This window comes from Brassica oleracea, chromosome C5 (genome assembly GCF_000695525.1).
Source record: "Brassica oleracea var. oleracea cultivar TO1000 chromosome C5, BOL, whole genome shotgun sequence".
Taxonomy (NCBI): Eukaryota; Viridiplantae; Streptophyta; class Magnoliopsida; order Brassicales; family Brassicaceae; genus Brassica; species Brassica oleracea.
The window spans coordinates 22,254,120-22,262,865 of record NC_027752.1 but is presented as its reverse complement, the minus strand read 5'-3'; the positions used below and the strand labels follow the sequence as shown (position 1 = coordinate 22,262,865).

At 34.9% G+C, this 8,746-nt stretch overlaps 1 long non-coding RNA gene across 1 annotated transcript; it reads right to left on the bottom strand.

Moving 5' to 3' along the window:
* Positions 1-1,495: 1,495 nt before the first annotated feature.
* LOC106292958 lies at positions 1,496-4,249 on the bottom strand. Its single transcript, XR_001260295.1, has 3 exons — positions 4,088-4,249; positions 3,591-3,719; positions 1,496-3,303 (listed from the first exon to the last, which is right to left on the bottom strand). It is a non-coding gene; the product is annotated as an uncharacterized LOC106292958 (long non-coding RNA).
* Between the last annotated feature and the right edge of the window lie 4,497 nt (positions 4,250-8,746).

The following is an 8,746-nucleotide window of genomic DNA, read 5'->3' as shown; positions in this document are numbered from 1 at the left end:
AATGCAATCCACATCTAAGAAGTCCTAATCACAAAAGTATATCATACCATATTCTAGCTTAGCAACCAAATTCATCTAGCCAACAACTTAGCATAATCTTGTCTTTCATTCCCCTCTACCAACCTCATTTCTTAGCATAAAATAAAAGTGAAGGCTTTACCTTGGGAGTATCGATCACAAGATTCTAGGATTTTCAAACAAGTATCTGGACCTGCAGGTAAACATTAGTTCCTATCTTCTCTCTCTACAAATTTTCTCTCTTGGTCAAAGTTTACTTATATGCATGATCATTAACCAAGATTGGACATGCTTCCATGAATCAAGCCTTAATGGTTGTAGCCACCAAGTCCTGTTCTAATCCTTCAAAAATCACCAAACAGACAATACCCAAATTTGCACCGGCTTCATCTGCTATGACCACCACGTAAGCCCTATATTAAAACTTTAGCATATACATATATATGTTTTTTCCAATTTAGCCTATTTGGTTTAAACTAATCAATATTCACTTAATTGGTTCGGAACAAAAAAAATGTTCACAACCAGGGACAACTATTGGAAGGTCGGGTCACCAGAAACATTCAGCCAAATGACCCAAAATATTTAACCGAAAGAGATATGTATGAATTTTCAGGATTTTCCGTCCTACACAATCCACGACAACGAAAACTCACCCAACTCCCGTGTTATATTCAGATCGACCACGAGACAAAAATTTCGAAAGTTACAGACATAAGTCCAATCTTTCCAATTCAAAATTTCTCTCCTCAGAGTTACAAAAGTTTACTACGCTTAGCCACTACACCCACCTACTTACAAGGTAAATCACTCAGCACAATTTCAATTAACAAACATGGATTGTTTTTTATAAACCAAAAACAATGCGCAGATGTCGTTGGGCAAATATGCATGATGCAAAAAAACAAATCCATACCAACGAGAAGTAAATACAGAAGTCACAGTTGGTCTTTTGCTGAACAGGTAATTCTAACACAAAAGAAAGAAAAATAGGAAATTTAAAGTTGTCAGGTCGACAATGGTTAAACTTATGCTGTGCGATAAGCAAGCAGCAGAATTCATCATCCGACAAAGCAAGAAGAATAGGAAATTTAAAGTTGTCATCTTCACAAGCATAATTCATAAACTTTTGAAAGGTAAATAATTTTTTTAAACACATAAAAAGTTAAACAAATGAATATTTGTTTTCCTCAATAGAAAAATAATATACAGTATTTTTGCAGGCAAACTACAACTCAATTCATCACCAGCAACGAAATTCTACTTCAACAAATTAATCGAATACATCAAGCAATTCAAAGGACGAATAAGAGATCAAATAGAACCATGAAGTGAAGAGGGACTTTATTTCTTACAATACCACTGAAGAGAACTCAAAAGAAAAGAAGCTATCCAACCATCATTCGGTTTATTATTCTCATTCCCACACAACTTCATACTTGGATTTTTTAGTTTTTTAAAACTTTACCATTGATTGTTATTTTAAAGTATTTGATCCTAATTGACCCCAATGTTAAATACTCAATGTTCATATACAAGAATATAAAGAATAAATATAGTCTTTGTCAATTGAACATCAAACATTTTCCGCGCGTAACGCGGACATCGGATCTAGTACGTATAAAGACTCGATATCGTACAATTGTAAACTCACTTGAGCATTAATCAGTTTTGCATTTTCGCGCTCTTCTGTTTCAATTTCAGATTCCTTTAGCCTATTGGAGCGAGTGTGTTCAAACAGCCGTGTATCTCATTAACCGTACTTCTTCTCCTCTTTTACAAGATAAATCTCCTTTTGAACTTCTCACTAACCATACTCCTTCTATTATCATTTGCGTGTCTTTGGTTGTTTGTGTTTCTCTTCTACTTACTCAAAGATCAAAAAAAAAATTTCTCCTCGGGCTGATCCATGTGTCTTCATTGGTTATTCTCATGGATATAAGGGTTACAAAGTCCTCCACATAGCTACCGAAGAGATCTCCATTACTCGCAATGTTGTCTTCCATGAAGTTGTTTTTCGCTTTCATAAAAATCTTCTTCTTCTGCGTCATTACACTGCATTTTTCGATCAAGACATGCTTACTTTACCTGTTCCAGACTTCTTTTCCAGCTTTCTTTGACATTGGTTCCAACATTCCTTCTTCTGTTTTTCCTGACAATATTTCTCATAACTCACATCCTTCATCTCAATCATCTATTGTGTATCTTTCTCTTCCTTCACAGAATGATAATCCCATTCCTGGTACTCGATCTAAACGACAAACAAATGCACCAGCTTATCTTGATCAATATCATTGCTATCTTTTGGATGAAATTCTCGGCATTCCCCTTAATCTTACTCATACTAAATCTTACCCAATCTCTGCTTTTTGTCTTATGACAAATATGATACCTCTCATAAACAATTTATCCTTTCTATAACCACTACCAAGCCATCTGAAACCCATAAGGAGGCTGTTATGTCTGATAAATTCAAAAACTCCATGAGGTCTGAATTACTTCTCTAGAAAACTCGGGGACTTGGTCTGTTTGCTCATTGTCTCCAGATAAACACCGACTGGTTGTAAGTGGGTACATACCTACAAATATAATCCTGATGGCACAGTTGAAAGGCTTAATCTCGCCTGGTCGTGAAAGGATATACACAGTTGGAGGATTCGGAATGCTTGGACATTTTCTCTCATGTTGCCAAGTTAGGCACCTTCAGGGTTATTTTTGCGGTTGCAGCTGCTAAAAGCTTGTCTCTTTCTCAGTTGGATATCAGCAACGCGTTCTTGAATGGGGTTGGTTGAAGAAATTTACAAGCGCCTTCCTGAAGGTTATGAAGAACTTACCGGCAAGAAGTGTCCACTTAACTCTGTTTGCAAGTTCAAAAATCCCTCTATAGCCTTAAACAGGCTTCTAGACAGTGAAATCATAAACTTTCCAATGTGATTCTTGGTAATGGGTTCACTAGAACACATTCAAATCCTTCATCATTCATCAAGTATGTGTACCAAGTGACGTAGATGACATACTAGTTGTCTCTAACAATGATTATGCAACTGCTGCTTTCAAAGATATTCTCAAGTCTGCTTTCAAGTTGAGGGATTTTGGTCAAGCTTAGAGATGGCAAACAGTTTTATCCCTCATGTCCTTTTCCGTACAGCAGCGGGTTCGTCTTCAAATGGGTCACGGCCAGTCAGGCCCGCGCGGGCTGCGGTCTCCGAAATGACTAACCCAATCCCGTACCGCAATATTAGTAGGCCTTCGCAGGTCATCGCGGGACCTCTGATCTTCTACTGCCTGCACGAGATGCGAGAGAGTGAACAGTATGTTTGATGTCTACTTTAGGCTATTAATTTAACGAGAGATATACATTGATATGGTACTTTGAAGGTTAAGAGAACTTTTTCTTATCAACTAAGACATAGAGAACATGATAAATTATTTCAGTTAAAGAAACTAAACTCAGAAGTGTCACGCCGTCAATCTTCGAGTACATGACATGATTTCAACCAGTACACATACTCGTCCATGTCGCTCGGACCAGTACACATATTGTTCCAATTCAAACTCTCTGTAATACTTACCAGTCCAATGACGATGATGAACTTTGTCTTCCTCATTAATCAACTCAACGCCATAAGGAGGTTATGTGAATGGACTAGGACCAAGAAACCATTCCACAATACTTGTGTTCTCTTTATGTGACACCATATCTAGAGAAAAGAAAAAAACGTTATAAAAAAAAGTTGAAAGTTTTCATCAAGAAACATAAACCTATCAATAGACAAATCAAACTACACTTGTTTAAACTCAAATCAATCAGCTTCGTGTTCCCTACACTATTTACATAAACTAGATACAGCAACTAAAGTCATCAAAGCTATTGAATCAAAAATTATAAAGTAAAACTCAATAAAAGCTTTTGAAATCGCGAAGATGAATAGTCGAACACATGAACAATTGCTTGGAGATTTAGAGTAGACTTGAAACTAATGATCTTTCCACTTTGAATCAATTTAAAGGATAATAAATCACACCATAAATCTGAGAAGAAGAAGAAGAAGAAGAAGAAGAAGAGAACCTCGATGGTGGATTGAAGAAAAAAAAGCTCCAGTGGTAGCTTGACGAAACAGAGAAGTTCCGGTGGTGGCTAGAAGACGCAGAGAAGCTCCGGTCAAGGATTACTTTCCGAATAGCCATCTTCTCACGTGTCATCATCTGGACTGACGAAATTGAAGGTCTGTTGCGGTCTAATGCGGGACCCGCGGTACAACCCAGGCCCATTCCGCTTTTGGCCCAGTCCCGTTTCAACCTGTCCCGCAAGGCCGTTTTTTTTTGTGGGCTTAAGAAATGCTGTCCCAAACCCGTCCCGCTACAGTTTTTATTGGGCCAGACCCGCCTTCCAGGTTCCCAATTGCCATCTTTAGATGTACGTCTCGATACCAGTAAACCAGACAAAGCTCTTGGTAGATCCTCGCACGCCTTGACCCGTGTAGAGTAAAGGAAACAAATATTGTAAAGGTGATTTATAGTTCCGTAGGATCCATAAGAGTAATTCAAGGAAAAATTAATGAGTGTTTTTGATATTCCTTGTGCTAAGAATGGTTCAACATGGATGTATACTATCTTAGCTTTTAATTATTAGCCAGATAACTTCGGTGAACAAATTTTATAAATCATCTTTTTGGACGTATACTAAGTAGACCAAACAATTATACATATGCACAAATCCAATATACTAAAATATCATCATCTCTAAACATGTCTCGTGATGTATCCCAATATACCAAAACTATATTGTTTCTTTTATCAATATGTGGCTTTTAAAATTTTTTAAAAAAAAACTCTGCAAGTATATAATAATAACATGCAAGCTTTAATTCGGGTATTCGAGTATATGTTTTGGTTTTTTCGAATATTTAGGATTCCAAAAGACTGAAAATACCCAAAAGTGATCTGAAAACTTAAAAATACCTTAAAATATTCAAATACCTAAAATTTTATCCAAAATCTGATATGAGGACTCGAAACTACCAAAAAAATTACCCGAATATCCGATTATATTTCAGAAAGTATGTAATGTTACCCTAAACTCGAAACTATAACTGCAAACTCTAACCCAAGAAATAAAACTATTCGTAATACCAAAAATATACTATAATACTCAAATATAACTAATTTATACAAGAAATTTTAGGTATTTCAAATATCTGATGGGATCACGGGTTGGACAAGACCCGAAACAAGACCTGCAAGTCAAATTTTTTACATAATAGGTATTTTAGCCTAGACTTGGCCAACCGAACCTGTAATTTTTGGTATGTTCTGATTCGGGTTTTGTGAGATTAAAATGCTCAAGCCTATGAAAAACTAATATATATTTGTATTGTTTTAATTATATTTTAAAGAATAAACCACGTTTTCAAGCGCGGTCAAGATCTAATTTGTATCTTAAACCCCAAGTAACTTTGATCTTCCGGGATCATCAAAGAACTTATAAATTAATCTAAGTTTGAATTATTGTGAGATTGCAAGTTGGTATCGATTTCAAAAGAGATATAATCTCAAAGTTTATCAATCAAAAAGCTCCCTACAATAAAGCTTACAGTTTTTTAAAATAGAAGTTGACCTACCGAGAATCCTAAAACCCTAACCTAACTGATAAGCAAAGCCGACATATCAATACTATTAAATTAGGAACATGCCCAATTGATAAAAGTGTGGTCCAACTATTTTAATACAATTATTAAAACCTCTTATTACTCATTTAAGATAAATATTATATAAAGAAAAATATATGTATGACTAAAAACACAAATATAAAAATTAAATTTCAACAAAAACGCAAAACAAAAAATATACCCGCCCTTAAAAAGGGCGGGTCAAAATCTAGTATTCTATTAAATTAGGAACATGACATATTTATATAGGTTTAGTCCAACTATTATTTTCAACAATACATACTTAAAAAAATAAACCATATATTTTCTAACTGCATCTAAATATTGAACAAGTCTAACCACGTTCAATACTATGCACAATCTTAATCTTCATAAGCAGAGCAGTTATTTTTCTTTGTCCAGTAACCACTTTCGTTTATTGTCAACTTTTTTACACCTGATTTCTCATCATCATCCTAACACTAAACGCTTATTGAGCAAAGGTTAGTGTTATGAACAGAAAGTGATGATGATCCCACCGGCACAAACAAGGTATACTAATTTTGAAGAATCATGATTACTAATGTAATCTAAGTTTGATAAACCCAGCTTAGCGAACTGGGTTGATAAAACCCATTTTACAAATAACTCATCGTAAACATCTAGCCGAAGTAATCAACCACAAAAAAAAATCCTATTAAACCCTTTTTCAAATGTTTTAAAAAAAGTGCCATGTTTTAGAACGCGGCCTCGGCAGCCGGTTAATCACCGGAAAAGCATAGAGCGGCCAGGAACCGTGGTGATTTGGTGTTAATTGGGGAATAAAAAAAAAAATTGAAAGAACTCAACTTTTTTGTAGATTTTAAGCTTATAATCACATGTATACTTTAGATTCATTATATTATACTGGAACCTGCAAGAATAACAAGAGAAATCAGTGATTTGACATAAAAAAAATAAGAGAAATCAGTGCTGGAAAGGTTAACGAAATATTATGTCGCCACTGGGCTAAGTAAGAACAACGGTTTAATTGAAGGGCTAATTTGCGAAGTAGCCATATATCACATATAAATTAGGTAAGTAACATTGATTTTGACATAATGTAATGTCAGATATTTAATACACAATTCATCCGGTTCTACCATTTCTTTTAACAGGTTATCAGTTACAAGTGATATAGTATGTGACGTTGTGGATTTTGTGACGGTACGAGAATCACATATTAAAACACAGCAACTGGAGAAAATAAATTTAGCGCAAATGGTTTATCTGAAGGCAGTAAAACAATTGAAGCAAATGATTGTCATGTTAACGTTAAAACTGTGTCCATTTACGTAACAAATGTAAACATATGTTATGAAGTGTTGGTGTATAGGTATTATTCTATATATCCAAAATAGTATAGAGTACACCCGTGATAAAAAAGATTATTCAAATTTTGTAATTTTACATGCTGACATTGAATTACTGCTTTGCTAGAGTGAATCCAAACCCTCTATACTAAACCCAAAACCATTGATCGAATAACCCAAAACAAAAATATAAACTCCAACCCAAATAGCAAAACATGGAAATAGTACAATATTTTGTTCCATTTTACACGAGGCACATGGAATAGAGAAATTGTTGAACAAAATAAATAACATAACGGTGGGCTCGAAGGCCGACGACCCGACGCTGGCGACGATGTGGAACAAAACGGTGGGCTCGAAGAAATCGAGCAAACCATCGACGGTAACCACGATTTACTTTTGGGGGTTAATAATTAATTTTTTAGTTTTTTTAGCAGGTTGCGCTGGTTGATGCAAAGGATATTACAGTATTAATATGTATATATAATGGCGTGTATATGTCTCTGGTAGGGTAAATAGCTAAGTACGTGAATTATGCTTTTGTGTGTGGCTATATGGCCCAATATGCAAACGAAAAATTAAGATATAAACCTTAAATTACTCCCCAACCGGGGTTTAAATTTTAATTTAATTTTAAATTAAGTAGCTATATATGTATAAGTATAACTATAAAATTATTTTGATAAAACTTTAAATCATTTTTCAAATCTGAAAATGATATCAAAATAAAATGAAAAATTCAAAAATTAAAATAAAATATGATTAGACTAATTTATTTAGATAGATATTAGAAAAAAAAATATGAATTTTTTTGACTTAAAAAAAATCAGTTTATATTAATTTTTAACTTCAATTTGAGGACCGAGTTTTAATATCGAATTTGATCACCGATCCACTACAAGAAAACACCGGTATTCCGACGACAAATATCGTCGGTATGTCCTCGGAATAACGGTATTCCGAGGACATACCGACGAGAATGGTCGTCGGAAATTTCTCGTCGGAAAGCAAAGTTTCCTCGGAATTTCCTCGGAAAATTCCGAGGGAATACCGAGAATTAAAGATTCCGAGGACATTCCAAAGAAACATTTCCTAGGACTGTTCGTCGGTATCTCCTCGGAAACATTCCGAGAGAAAAGAGGTATCGGAATATTCCGACGAACTTTGGCCCTCGGAATATTCCGAGGAAGTGTATCCGTCGGGATATTCCGAGGAGTTATGCCATCGGAATATTCCGAGGAACTACGGCCGTATGAATATTCTAAGAAACATTTGCCGTCGGAATATTCCGAGGAAGTGTATCCGTCAGGATATTCGGAGGAGATATGCCCTCGGAATATTCCGAGGAAGTTGTCGTCGGAATATCCCGAGGGATACACTTCCTCGGAATATTCCCAAAAATATTTTTTTTTAAAAATTAAAAATTTATTTATTTTAATTGAAATTCGAAGATATAAAATTAAAATTGAAATAGAAAACATGTTAGATAATATTCAAAGTTGTACATACCAAAATAAAACATTCAGAGTTTTTGAATAAAAAAAGAAAGAAACTACGGGAACTGCTCGTTCGGGTACATACTCTTCATCATTTCCATCATTTGCTCGTTCTGCTTCCTCGTTGCCTCCCATCCCGACCAAACGTCCTTTCTTCTTTGGAACCGACTGAAATAGAAAATAAAAAAATTTAAATAATAGAAAAGATGATAAAATGAAAATAAAGAAATAA